The sequence below is a fragment of the Nomascus leucogenys genome, chromosome 11 (genome assembly GCF_006542625.1).
Source record: "Nomascus leucogenys isolate Asia chromosome 11, Asia_NLE_v1, whole genome shotgun sequence".
Taxonomy (NCBI): Eukaryota; Metazoa; Chordata; class Mammalia; order Primates; family Hylobatidae; genus Nomascus; species Nomascus leucogenys.
The window spans coordinates 95,534,106-95,544,363 of NC_044391.1; the positions used below are offsets into that span (position 1 = coordinate 95,534,106).

The following is a 10,258-nucleotide window of genomic DNA, read 5'->3' on the forward strand; positions in this document are numbered from 1 at the left end:
TATAGAAGACTGTCACTATACATCCTGCCCACTTGAGTAGGTTCAGTATCTAGAAGACTTATCAGCACTAGGTCCAAGTATATGCAGAGCTGGTATCCAGCACAAGGAAAAAGAGGAGGCAAGACCAAGTAGAAGAAACAGGGAGCAGGCAATCCTCTTGAACAAGGAGTTAAGGAGCCTAGTCACAGGCTCAAGGAAAGCAGGCAACATTTATTGTTATTTATTTGTTCTCCCAGTTGCTGTATAAAAGAATTTGTGGAATATAATACGTAGGTAGATATACACACATACATATTAATGCAGACTGTGTAAATCGCTTTCTAGCATTGTTACTTAACCTCTACACATGTCCACCTTCTTATCTGTTAAATGGCAAAGATAACTATCTTAAAGCTGTATCATGATTATTGTAAGAGATAATTAATTCAACATGCTCAAATGGTACCCAGTATTATACATATACTTGATATTTGAAGAAACTTCTTCAGTCCCAGAAACATTCATATCTATGGATATTTAGTCTTTTGTACTAATGAAGCTAAAAATTTGATTAAAAATATAAAATAGTACAAGATTTTTTTGAACAATGGTGCAAACAAGTCATTTATCTTTCTATGTTGGATTGCTATCGCTGTGATAATTAAATTATTTCGATGTACTACACAATCTTAAAAAATGCAAACAACAGTGACTCAAACTTAGTTAACATAAGAATCTACCACAAACTTTGTTCAACTGATAAGGTCTTAGGGAGGGTACAGAAGTCTTCATTTTGAGATGCAATAGCACAAAGTCGTAGTCTCTTATAATGAACTATAGAACAGTGAATAAATGTAATTGTTCTACTTGAGCTGATGCTTTCTCTCTTTTGTTAAATAGCTTGGAGCTAATAAAACGACATTTCTTCACATTCTATAATTCAGTGCTTTCAGGAATTTAGATAGATCTTGACAAATAGTATTAATTAGTGAAGTTTTACTATTGGTTCATATTCTGTGCTATTACCTTCAATATTTAATAACTAACTTTGAGGAGTTTGAACTATACTTGCAGTTTAAATAGTAGAATTGCTTTATATGGTTTGAACTATACTTGTAGTTTAAATAGAATTGTTTTATATAACTGATATATTAGTAATTTTAAAAGGTCATATTTGGCCAGACACAGTGGCTCACGCCTGTAATCCCAGCACTTTGGGAGGCCGAGGTGGCCGGATCACAATGTCAGGAGTTCAAGACCAGCCTGGCCAAGATGGTAAAACCCCGTCTCTACTAAAAATACAAAAAAATTAGCCAGGCGTGCTGGCGGGCGTTTGTAATCCCAGCTACTCAGGAGGCTGAGGCAGAGAATTGCTTGAACCCGGGAGGTGGAGGTGGCAGTGAGCCGAGATGGTGTCACGGCACTCCAGCTTGGGCGACAGAGCGAGACTCTGTAAAAAAAAAAAAAAAAAAAAAAAAAAAAAAAATGTCATATTCGGTCTTTCGGCCTCGCTTCTGAGCAGGACCCGTCGCCATGGGCCGCATGATCTGTGGACAGTGGAAGGGCGCCGGGTCTGCCTTCCCCGCGCAGGTGAAGCACAGTCAGGGCACCACGCGCCTGCGCGCCGTGGACTTCCCCCAGCGGCTACAAGAGCACCGTGAAAGACGCTGTCCACTACCCGGGGTGCGGCGCGCCCCTGGCCAAGATGGTCTTCCAGGATGCGTACCGGTTTAAGAAGTGGACAGAGCTGTTCGTTGCCGCTGAGGGTATTCACATGGGTCAGTTTGTGTATTGCGGCAAGAAGGTCCAGCTCAACATTGGCGGTGTTCTCCCTGTGGACACCATGACTGAGGGTACGACCGTGTGCTGCTTGAAGGAGAAGCCTGAAGACCGTGGCAAGCTGGCCCGGGCATCAGGGAACGATGCCACCGTTATCTCCCACAACCCTGACACCCAGAAGACCCATGAAGCTGCCCTCTGGCTCCAAGAAGGTTATTTCCTCAGCCAACAGAGCTGTGGGTGGTGTAGTGACCAGAGGTGGCCGAAATGACAAAGCCATCTTGAAGGCTGGCCGGGCCCACCACAAATAAAAGGCAAAGAGGAACTGCTGGCCACAAGTACAGGGTGTGGCCATGAACCTTGCGGAGCATTCTTTCGGAGGTGGCAACCACCAGCACATCAGCAAGCCCTCCATCATCCACAGAGATGCCCCTGCTGACCGCAAAGTGGGTCTCATTGCTGCCCGCCAGACTGAAGTCTCCGGGGAGCCAAGACTGTGCAGGAGAAAGAGAACTAGTGATGAGGGGCTCAGTAAAGTTTGTCCTTCTGCCACCAAAAAATAAATAAATAAATACAAATAAAAGATAATATTCATTCCTAACTCTCTTAAATGTTTTTCCACAATTGAAACAGATGTATTATGAGTTTTTTGTTATATAAATATAGGATTATTGTAAAAGAGTTGAGTGGTACATAAAAGTGTAAAGAAGAGATTATATATCATCTAAAATACCACCAGCCTGAGATAAAAAACATTAGCCATTTAGTAACCATATGTTCGTGCATTTCTCTATCAATATAAATCTACACACACATACGTAGTTGTGTGTGTATATATACATACATATACATAATTTTATATTAAAAATCAATCATATTGTATATGTTGTTTTACTTTGAATTTTTGTAAGTGCTGTCTTTTGTGGGGTTTTTGCTTGTCTCTCTTCTTTCCCTCTAGCTCCCCACTCTATCTCTACACATTACCAGTACTGCATCTCCCTCCCTCACTGTGTAACCAATTCATGAAGTGGTATTTATCTTTCTCATAAGCACATATAAGCACATATATCAATTTACCATTGTTTATTTTACAAAAACATAATCATCTTACATACAACTGTCACGTCTTTCTTTTTTCATATATATATTTATGCACCTATTATATATATTATGCACCTATTATATATTTCATATAATATATATATGCACCTATTATAAATAATAGCTAATGCTTCCGGGGCACTTACTTTGAGTAAGGTGTGGTTCTAAGCACTTTATACAGACTAATATATTGTGCTTAATAACAACCCAAGGAAATAGTTACAGTAATTATCCCCATATTACAGATAAAAACTCAGAAACAAAACAATTTGCCCCAAGTCACTGCTACTAAGTGATGAGTTGGGATTCCAAAGAATGAATTTTTTATATATATATATATATATAAATTATATATGAATGAATTATATATATATAAATTATATATGAATAAATTATATATAATTATATATAAATATATATATAATCATATGTAATTTATATATAATATATAATATATATTATATATAATTTATATTAGATATAAATTATATATAATTATATCTAATATAAATTATATATAATATATATTATATCTAATATAAATTATATATAATATATATTATATATTATATATAAATTATATATTATATATAAATTATATAATATATATTATATAATATATAAATTATATATTATATATTATATAATATATAATTTATATATTATATATTATATAATACATAATTTATATATTATATATAATATATAAATTACATATAGATATATACATTATATATATAATTCATATATATAATTTACATATAAATACATATTATAAATAATATATAATATATAATTATTTATAATATTTATATTTATAAATAATAATATATTATATATAATTATATATAATATATTATTTATAAATATCATAAATTTCTAATATATTATTATTTATAAATATTTATAAATAATAATATATTATAAATTTATGATATTTATAAATAATATAATATATAATTATATATAATTATATATAAATAATATATAATATATAATTATATATAATTATATATAAATATATAAATTTTATAAATTTAATAAATGTATTATATATTATATATAAAATTCATTCTTTTATATGAATTTTGTATATAAATGAATTATATATAAGTATATATAAATATACACTTATATATAATTTATATGTAAATATATATTATATATTGATATATAAAATAATTTATTTATATATCAATATATAAATATATTGCTATATAAATTTATATATCAATATATATGTATATAAATATATATTTATATATATTTATATGTATATAAATATATATTTATATAAATTTATATAAATATATATTATAAATGTACATATTTATATAAATATATAAATATATATTATAAATGTACATATTTATATAAATACATAAATACATATTATAAATGTACATATTTATATAAATATATAAATATATATTATAAATGTTCATATTTATATAAATATATAAATATATATTATAAATGTACATATTTATATAAATATATAAATATATATTATAAATGTACATATTTATATAAATATATAAATATATATTATAAATGCACATATTTATATAAATATATATTATAAATGTACATATTTATATAAATATATAAATATATATTATAAATGTACATATTTATATAAATATATAAATATATATTATAAATGTACATATTTATATAAATATATATTATAAATGTACATATTTATATAAATATATAAATATATATTATAAATGTACATATTTATATAAATATATATTATAAATGTACATATTTATATAAATATATAAAATATATAAATATATGTAAATTTATATACATAAATTTATATATAACATATATTTTATATATAATATATAATATATATAATATATAATGTAGAAATTATATATAAATTATATATAAGTATATATTTATATATATAATTCATTTGTATGTAAAATTCATATAAAAGAATGAATTTCATATATATTATATATAATACATGTATTATATATAATATATATATAAATTTATATATATTACATATAATATGTATAAATTACATATAAATATATATAATATATTTATATGTAATGTAAATATATATAATATATTATATAATATAAATATATACATATAATATAATATTATATATTTATATAAATATATATATTTACATATAAATTTATATAAATATATATATATATAAATTCATATAAATATATATATTTATATATAAATTTATATAAATATATAATATATAAATATATATTATATATGAAATATATAAATATATGTAAATTTATATATATAAATTTATATATAACATATATTTTATATATAATATATATAAATATATATTATATATATTATATATTATATATATATAATTCATTTGTATGTAAAATTCATATAAAAGAATGAATTTTATATATATTACATATATTACATATCTTATATGTAATATATGTATTATATGTAATATATATAAATTTACATAAATAAATTTACATATAATAAATTTACATGTATTATATATAATATATATGTAAATTTATATATATAGTATATGTTATAAATATATAATATATAATATAAGTATAAAATATATATTTATAATTTATATATTTAAAATATATATTTATAATTTATATATTTAAAATATATATTTATAATTTATATATTTAAAATATATGAATTTATATATATTTTATATTTATATTATATATTATATATTTATAATATATACTATATATAAATTTACATATATATTATATGTAATACATGTAAATTTATTATATGTAAATTTATTTATGTAAATTTATATATATTACATATATTATATGTAATATAATTATATATAATTTATATTAATTTATATTATAAATATTATATATAAATATATAAATACATATATTATAGATAATATATTATATATATTTATATTTATAAATATATTACTTATATATATTACATATAATACATGTATTTATATATAATATATATAAAATTCATTCTTTGGAATCCCAACTCATCACTTAGTAGCAGTGACTTGGGGCAAATTGTTTTGTTTCTGAGTTTTTATCTGTAATATGGGGATAATTATTGTAAGTATTTCCTTGGGTTGTTATTAAGCACAATATATTAGTCTATATAAAGTGCTTAGAACCACACCTTACTCAAAGTAAGTGCCATGGAAGCATTAGCCATCATTTATAATAGGTGCAGAATATTTTTTCATGGTATAGATGTAAAAAGTATATTCAACCAGAAAGCCCCTAATTAAATAATGGATCTAAGTAATGATCATCAATGGATACTAAACTCTTTGGATGAACAGTGGCAGGGGGCGGGGGCGGGGGTTGATTAGACAGACAACACCTGAATTCATTCAATAATGTTAATGAAAAAAGTGGGACAACTAGATATTATTTGCTTACAGAGGTGATAAAATAGGAAGTATTCAGCACCATCTATGAAACGTTTTCTAAGAGTCACAGAAACTTCTTTAAGCTTATAATCTCCTCATGTGTAAAAGCTAGCATTCTCCAAGTCTTGGCATTAGAAAGGACCTTTATCACCTGTTTGGCTTTCTGCTAGAGAGGGAGACAAGCATATTTTTCTAGGAACATTCATTTTCCTCCTGGAGATCTGTGGATCTCTGTAGGGCAAGCTGCCTTCAGGATTTACAGAATTTTGCACCTCATAGTTCTCCATTACTGGTCCCCGAAGGCATCCCTAAGAGCAGAAGGGGAAAAGGTCTTCCATTTCTCTCCATCTGTTCTTGGAAGAACCAAGGCCTGGCTTCTACCCTCTAGACCCCCTGTGAGCTGGTCCAACAGCTGCTTGGCTCAGGAAAGACAGTTTGTCATTGATTCGGACTGGGGGGAAATATTCAAGCCACCATCTTCATAAATGAAAGCCTTTACTATTGGCTAGTTCCAGTCGCTCACACCTGTAATTTCAGCACTTTGGAAAGTCAGGGCAGGAGGATCACTTGAGTCCAGGAGTTTGAGACCAGCCTGGGCATCAAAGCAAGACCCCATCTCTATTAAAAATCAGAAAAATTAGCTGAGTGTGGTAGTGCATGCTACAATGTAGCTGTAGTCCCAGCTACAAGGGAGGCTGAGGCAAGAGGATCACTTAATCTCAGGAGTCTGAGGCTGCAGTGAGCTGTGATTGCACCACTGAACTCCAGCTTGGGCAACAGAGCAAGACACTGTCTCAAAACAAACAAACCAAAACCACCACAAATAACAACAACAAAAAAGGCTTTACTATGTGTTTCAAAAAATCAAAGTGATTTTCATAAATTACACAGATTTTAAGCAGAAAAAGGAAGGTAAAGCTCAAATGAAAGTACATCATTGAGCCATAAAGGAAAAGGGTTATCATCCCATTAGAGGAAACTCCCATTGACTGAAGAAGGACAAGATGATATTTTGTACTTTGGGAACCTGAACAACTAAAAAGGAAAACAGAAATAAAGTAACTAAAAATTAAAAAGAGTGCAGAATCACCATACTTTTAGTCTGTCTTTCTTCTATGGGAAGATTCTAACATTATTGAGCATGCAGGTAAAAGAGAATGGAGTTGGCACCTTGCGTTTTTCCTTCTATGCCCTCCGAGGAGTGTGGCATTATATATGTACCTCGCCATGAAATAAATATCACCATAGAAGAGGAAGTCAAACATAAGTGCTCTGCAAATTCTAGCAGACCTGCTTTATGTCTGTTCATTTCTGGAGATGTCCAGATACAACTTGTATGGTATTTTTTTCTTTTTTCTGAAAATCAGAACTATATTTTTAAAATTTATAATAACCAGTTGAGCAACAATGATACACTTTCCATAAGAATAATTTTTACCCTGTTTTAATAAGGTTGGTATGCATGGAGTGCAGGGCAGCAGAGCAGCCACAGGCAGAATACATGGGACTGCTATGAAGCAGGAAAAGTTTCCCTTAGGAAAGAATTATGCCTTTAACAGTGTGACCTAATGGAAGAGCTCCAGACATAAAAATTCAGCCTTCCCAAAGCATGAAGCTTTCATTCTTCTGTAACTGCCATGGTAAGAATAACTCCAGAGAGACTGTAAAAGAATAGTGCTGTTGTCATTATCATTCCTGTGTAAAGAAAAAAATATATGTCTAAAGGTGTTTCTTTTTCCATTTTATCAAGGGTCTTTTTTGGAAACTTTTAAATATGATCTTACTTCTCTGCTTCTAAATAATACACCTGCTATAATATAGTAAATATTCAGTTTGTGTTACTCAATTCAGCTCTACTTAAATTATTTTCTTGTAAAAGTTCAGAAGATCATCTACTTATAACTTGATAGTACCTGTAGGATGCTACAACACATGTGTGAACCAATAGCAATGCAGTAAAACTTCATGAAACGATGGTTACTAAACTCAGCCCTGATGAGTCCTCACATGTTAAGTGACATTTCACCTACTATGTTGGGGATATAGTTGTTAGACTTTAGAGCTGAAGAAACCTCCAGAGACTATCAGGTTTATACCCTTCTCTTCAAATATTTCAATACCATTCAAGACTGACGGTTGTTTGCTTTCTTCATAAAGATGTTGCAGGACACAGATTCCATAATTTTCAAGATTTTTATCATTCCACTCACAAAATTGTTTGCTGTTATCCCTCTAAAAATTTTATATTAATAATATTATTTCAAAGCTGTAGGATTTTTATTTTCTGGAAGAACTGGGACATAAAATGAAGAAGCTGAATCCTTAAAAGAGTGAGTAGGATTAAAATTCCATCTTCTGATTGCTAACTCATTCTTTCCAGTATAATATGCTACCTCAAAAGTGAGCAAAAATATTGCAATAGTATTTTAAAATACCTTCATCCATTACTAGTCAGAGTGACTTTGTCTTTTAATTTTTACATTCTTCCTTCTATCACCTTGTAGGCACAATATAAGAAAGCAATGATAAGAACCCATGTAAACGTTACACAATTTTTTAAAAAAGAAATACTGTAATTGGTTAATAAATTCTCACAAGTTAAGAGAAATTTGTTTGAGCCAGACCATTTTACTCATAGGCAAAATGAAGAAATTAAACTGGAGGATTTGTAAGATGCCTTTCCATTAAAAGGGTTCAGAACATGTCTTGCCAAAATATACCGCTTTGGGGTACTATTTTGAGCTAATAGAAATTGAGGACCAACAAACACAGTTGCTATATCAAGTTTAGCCTAAAGCTGCCTGCTTACCTATTTTAGGTTCAGCCTAAAGACTTCTCTGTATGTAGGAAACTAAAGCTTAAATGGAGGCGTAAACAGACCATAATGTACTTTTGTGCCAATCACCAAGTTTTGACCAATCAACAGGGGCCAATTGTTCAAAACATGTTCAAATAAGGCAAACATCAAGTTGTAACCAATTTGGCTGTTTCTGTACCTTACTTCTGCTTTCTGTACCTTGCTTTCCTTTTTCCCTCTAAAAATTTTCTACCACATGGCTGAACCGGAGTCTCTCTGAACCTACTTTGACTTGAAAGTCTTTCCGATTTGTGATTTCTTTGCTCAATTAAACTGTTAAATTTAATTTGTCTAAGGTTTTTCTTTTAACACAAGAAAAGCTCTTTACTTGCCCCTCAACTTACCGAAGTATAAACTTCCACTTTTGTAAAAATAAATTTAGTTTATAGAGAAAGTTGTCATCAGTAAAGGAAATTTTCATTAGTAAATTTGTACCAGGAAGAGAGCTACTCAACACCCGAGAGATTTTTATCTGCCTAACAAGGCAATCTTCATTCACCCTATATTTCCTCCCTCCCCTCACCTTCCCATAATTTATCTCCCCATTGCCCTGTTATAAAAGTCTCAGTCATCTGCACTTCCTTAAGTCTCATATTTCTGTAGGACCCCGTGCATATATACATAATTAAAATTGCTTTTTCCTGTTAAACTGTTTTATGCCAATTTAATCCAGAGACCAGCCAAGAACACAGAAGAATAGAAGAAACCAATTTTTTTCTGCCTTGCACCATTTTAACACTGCTTGAATCAATTCGATTTTGTTTTACGAAAGCTTTCCTTGCGCTTTCCATGCTAACGTTATCACTATATTCACCATGAAAGCATGTAGGACTTCGGGGTGGAACTGAAGGAAAAAAGAATAATTTTCTCTCTACCCTTTGTTGTTCTTAATGAGGACAGACCTCTGTAATGAAAGACAGATTAACAAGGGGAAAACCGTTTATTAACATGTATACCTCATATAGACACAGGAGATACTCAGAGAAACGAGTAAATCTCAAAAAGACAGCTTTGAAATCAGGCTTAAATACCATCTTTAGTTAGAACAGAGACCAGTTATGAGGAGGTGACCAAGAAAAGCACAGTAAACAATGGTAAGTTTTGTTATACAGATTTCAGTCCATGGCTTC

The 10,258-nt window shown here is 29.4% G+C and overlaps 1 pseudogene; it reads left to right on the plus strand.

The window, feature by feature from the left end:
- Positions 1–1,512: 1,512 nt before the first annotated feature.
- On the plus strand, positions 1,513–2,318 carry LOC100582536 (annotated as a pseudogene).
- Positions 2,319–10,258: the final 7,940 nt, after the last annotated feature.